We start from the raw sequence: 5,751 nt of genomic DNA, 5'->3' as shown, positions 1-5,751 counted from the left end.
CCAAGATGTTGAAAATGCAAATATTTTCCAAATGTCTGGAGATTTTGTCTATGAAGGATCAAATTTTGTGGTCTCAGCTGCGCTGCACATTGATGTTTTATCAATGGCATTCGTATCGAGGCATTTGGAGGCTTAAATGAGTTGGGACGCACACAACGCCTCCGTGTATTTCAAGCTTTAATGAGGAAATGTTTGTGCAAAACTGTCCGTGTTTGAAGTGGGCTTATAACGGCGCCCTGTTGTTTGAACAAAGACAACAGAGGAGCATTGCGCTGTAAATGATGACTTTGTAAAGACATGGTAACTATCTGTGAGCAAACAGCTTCATCAACATTACAAATCAGAAGCCCACTGGCACACTTAAAGAGAAAGATGCAATTAAAGATGGATAAATGTCATTTTTAATACTTAAAGAAACAAATATGCCGACAGACGTTGGATTCTTATCACACTGTGCATCTGAAGCTTGTTTAAGACATGTCAACAGCTGTTTCTGGAACACTTTACACATCTCTGCACATCACAAACAGTGTTTTACATGATCATATAGTTTAAGGCAAATATATGTAAATATAATAGACTATTTTTAATCAAGATATTTTCTTTTATGTTCATGAAATCTCACCATCTTTATTTACTGTTAAGCAGCAACTCTGCTTTTTACATTATCATATAGCTAAGCTAATTACATGTAAATGTGTAAAATAGTTACATTTTTACTTAAATTAACAATTTTTATCGATATATTTTATTTAATATTTCATTAAATCTCAAAAGTGACTGATTTGAAACACTTTACATTAGCAGCAACTCTGCACAATACACAAATAGTGTTTTACATTATCATATAGCTAAGCTAATTATATGTAAACATGATAAATAGCTACGTTTTTATTTAACATAACTACTTTTATCAGCATATTTTATTAAATTAAATTAAATTAATTAATTAAATCACACATTTGGAACGCTTTACATAAGCAGCAACTCTGCACTTCACTCAAATAGTGTTTTATATTATCATATAGCTAAGCTGATTACATGTAAATGTGTAAAATAATTAAAAAACTACTTTTATCTATATATTTAATTGAATATTTCATCCAATCTTGCAAGTGACTGATTTGAAGCACTTTACACAAGCAGCAACTCTGCACAATACACAAATAGTGTTTTACATTATCATATAGCTAAGCTAATTATATGTAAACATGCTAAATAGCTACGTTTTTATTTAACATAACTACTTTTATCAGCATATTTTATTTAATATTTCATCCATCTCGTGAGTGACTGATTTGGAACACTTAACATGAGCAGCAACCATGTCTGGACTGGTAATCTGGCATACCGTGCATTTTCCCGGTGGGCCGACACACTTTGGGGCCAATCAGGTGCGGACTGGCCATCGGGAGAACCGAGCGGGCCGGTGGCGAGACGGGCTAAAATCATAAGCTAAAATGAGCCGGCGCGTTATGCAGAATGGACCACAAAACGGCGCCGCGATATGCAGAAAAGGACAGCATCTCTGCCAAAAATGGTTTTAGGTCAAGCTGGTCTTACTGCTTGGCCAAGCAGATCTAGAAGATCTAAAACCAGCCAGACCAGACTGGGAGACCAGCTAAGGCCAGCAAACCATCTCAGGCTTTGTTTCAGCAGGTAAGGCAGCATGATTGCTAGCTAGTGTGCGCAGACTTCTGCAAGTACCATTCACACACATACACACACACACACACACACACACACACACACACACACACACACACACACACTGTTCTTCCCGTGGTTGTCAGGCGTCTCCAAACTCTCAGACTGCTGATGTTGTCGCGGTGTGAGGTTGGAGGGCGGTGCCGTTCACCCATTAACCCCACTACAGTTTTACGAGCACCGCGGCCTTGTCCACGCCAACATAAATACACGCGCCGGCCAAGCGCAGGATAATTATTTAGTGTTCAACAGTCTCATTTCTCCCCCTCCCAGCGCATATATCCACGGCACTATCAGCTGATCTGACGTTATTTACGGTTGACTGTTATTGTCCAGAACAGAAACGTATTAAAGCGCAGTTATTAAACATTCTCGCAGGGGGACGATTCGTCGTAAATCTTAACGTTTCCCAGCACCACCGCTCAAGTTCGGCAGACACTAATGGATGGTTATGGTTATCTTGTTGAGTTGTTTGTGCAAAACTGTCTTTCCCTACCAAAAGAGACAGAGAGACAATGTAATCTGGTTTTATAAGAATTACATTAAGTGTTGCGGTAAAGCTGATTTCGATTAAGCGATGGACTTTATATGCGATGGACTGTCTTTTTAAAAGCTCTTTTACACCATCTAGTCTTTAGTGTCCTTTCAAGTCACCAAGTTTAAGAGGATGGGAATGTTAGCATATAGCGTATTCCCATACTACTTGTACTACTTTAGAAGTATGCACTACACTGCACAGTATGGACATTTTCGGTATATTTTTTAGCGATACCTATTAAGAAAATCTTAAACAAGCCTTGGCTAGTTTCGGTTTAAGACGGTCTCCCAGCCTGACCAGCCTACAAGTAACCAAAACTACCATTTTTACTGGACAACAAGACAAAACACTGATTTTTGCAGTATAAGTTGCTTTTTTTAACCTCAAGAGCACATCCTGTGCGAACGGCCTCTTACTTTTGTGTTGCTTTTGTCTTTAAGACTCGACTCTTCTCTTCAGGCTACTCGGTGCCCAACTAAAACTCCTCTCGTGCCCTCCAGCCTCAGATGAGCTCAGTGTGGTCTGCTCCTTTGAATCCGCCATATGTTACTCACCACTAATATCAACCAGATGACAGTGAACCTCACAGTGATTGTCTCTCGATGAGACAAGCAGTCAAAATAACATAAAGGAGATGATGAGTTACACTATTCCCCGGACAAAGTACCACATTTGTCTCTGGAGGCCTCGAAGTGAAAATCTGCGTATGATTTTCTTTCATTAATTTACGTTTACATGTATGCATTTGGGAGACGCTTTTATACAAAGTGACTTACAGTGCACTTATTACAGGGACAATCCCCCCGGAGCAACCTGGAGTTAAGTGCCTTGCTCAAGGACACAATGGTGTTGGCTGTGGGGGTTGAACCAGCAACCTTCTGATTACCAGTTATGTGCTTTAGCTCACTACGCCACCACCAGTGAATGGTTGGGGTTAAATCTTTGGGTGAACTGTCCCTTTAAGAATTGTTTACATGGATTATGTTAATGAGGTATATTTATTCTTATCACTGCATTGATGAATTGTGTTGCTACATTTTGTAAGATTTATGCTTAAAACAAGACAAAACAATTGGGTTTAATGGGCCAAATGGGTTTAAAAGCATGTATGCAGCATCTTAAAGTGTGTAGCCTACTTTGCCTTCTACAAATATGTTAAAATACAAAAATGATTAGCCAAGGTACTTCCGACCAAAACATTGCAGTTGAAACCATTGCTGCTTTATGTACTGGAACCAGAGGCAGAGTTATTGAATACCCATTATGTAGTGAAAGACATTTGACGTTTCGAAACAATGTTCCTATAATGTTTCCAATCCGGTGGTAATGCCGTTTGACCTGAATATGGTTAAACAGCCTGGCGAATATACACTCACCTAAAGGATTATTAGGAACACCATACTAATACTGTGTTTGACCCTCTTTTGCCTTCAGAACTGCCTTAATTCTACGTGGCATTGATTCAACAAGGTGCTGAAAGCATTCTTTAGAAATGTTGGCCCATATTGATAGGATAGCATCTTGCAGTTGATGGAGATTTGTGGGATGCACATCCAGGGCACGAAGCTCCCGTTCCACCACATCCCAAAGATGCTCTATTGGGTTGAGATCTGGTGACTGTGGGGGCCATTTTAGTACAGTGAACTCATTGTCATGTTCAAGAAACCAATTTGAAATGATTCGAGCTTTGTGACATGGTGCATTATCCTGCTGCAAGTAGCCATCAGAGGATGGGTACATGGTGGCCATAAAGGGATGGACATGGTCAGAAACAATGCTCAGGTAGGCCGTGGCATTTAAACGATGCCCAATTGGCACTAAGGGGCCTAAAGTGTGCCAAGAAAACATCCCCCACACCATTACACCACCACCACCAGCCTGCGCAGTAGTAACAAGGCATGATGGATCCATGTTCTCATTCTGTTTATGCCAAATTCTGACTCGACCATCTGAATGTCTCAACAGAAATCGAGACTCATCAGACCAGGCAACATTTTTCCAGTCGTCAACTGTCCAATTTTGGTGAGCTCTTTTTCCTATTTGTAGTGGAGATGAGTGGTACCCGGTGGGGTCTTCTGCTGTTGTAGCCCATCCGCCTCAAGGTTGTGCGTGTTGTGGCTTCACAAATGCTTTGCTGCATACCTCGGTTGTAACGAGTGGTTATTTCAGGCAAAGTTGCTCTTCTATCAGCTTGAATCAGTCGGCCCATTCTCCTCTGACCTCTAGCATCAACAAGGCATTTTCAGCCCACAGGACTGCCGCATACTGGATGTTTTTCCTTTTCACACCATTCTTTGTAAACCCTAGAAATGGTTGTGCGTGAAAATCCCAGTAACTGAGCAGATTGTGAAATACTCAGACCGGCCCGTCTGGCACCAACAACCATGCCACGCTCAAAATTGCATAAATCACCTTTCTTTCCCATTCTGACATTCAGTTTGGAGTTCAGGAGATTGTCTTGACCAGGACCACACCCCTAAATGCATTGAAGCAACTGCCATGTGATTGGTTGATTAGATAATTGCATTAATGAGAAATTGAACAGGTGTTCCTAATAATCCTTTAGGTGAGTGTAAATGGAACTATTCCAGACCTGATGCTAGTATCTGATGGCACAACAGCAGCCACGACCGTTAATCATTGCAAATACCACAGTTGAAAAATCACTATGCTATTTATATACGTTTATGTATGTTCCACTCACCCAGTGCCCTACGAATTGGACATAAATCTGTTATGGTTAGAGGTAGCAAGTGTGCACACTCTTTTCACGGGTGGCACGAGTCCCAGTAAAGTCCTTTAAAAGTTGTTTTAAGAGGGAGATATGGTGAAAATATATCATGTTGATCGTATGTTCCTGAGTTTCCAAATGGCTGTTCACAATCAGAACAAATAGCGATGCCCGACCGTGAATGAATCATCCTTTGAGTTGGTTGTTTTTATTGAATTGTTCAGAGGGTTTGAATCGGTCATTACGATAACTCGTTAACAGACCGATCATTCTCAGGGTGCATCCCAGTTCCCTGTAGCTCCCTATGTTGTGAAACAGTATCATGAACACGAATGTAGGCCCTGGCAAGGGTGTACATCCACTGAACCTTGTTCATTGCAGCAGCATTTTTTATTTATGGCGGGAATGACAAGGAGGCTCTGAGGGATGGGTGCACGGTCTCATTCTTGTCAGAAATCAAAGATGCCGCTATAGAGGGCAAAAGTGCCTGTCCACTTTTTCAGCCGTTTGGGTTCCGGAAGTATTTTCCCCATTAATTTCTTCCATAGACTTTTTATAAAATCCTTCATAAAAGAGTTGTGCACCATTTATCTTGCTCTCCCACTGATTAGCTGATTCAGTGCTGGCCGTGCCCTCCTCCTCGTCACACTCCACAGCCGTTCTGTCAGCTGGTGGCCCACCCCGCTCCTATGAACCTGGGAGGAGAGACGAGGGGAGGCATGGGGTGAGGGAAATGGAGAGAGAGAGAGAGAGAGAGAGAGAGAGAGACTGAGAG

The sequence above is a fragment of the Xyrauchen texanus genome, chromosome 46, assembly GCF_025860055.1.
Source record: "Xyrauchen texanus isolate HMW12.3.18 chromosome 46, RBS_HiC_50CHRs, whole genome shotgun sequence".
Lineage (NCBI taxonomy): Eukaryota > Metazoa > Chordata > Actinopteri > Cypriniformes > Catostomidae > Xyrauchen > Xyrauchen texanus.
The sequence above is the reverse complement of the archived record's forward strand: the minus strand, read 5'-3'. Positions refer to the sequence as shown.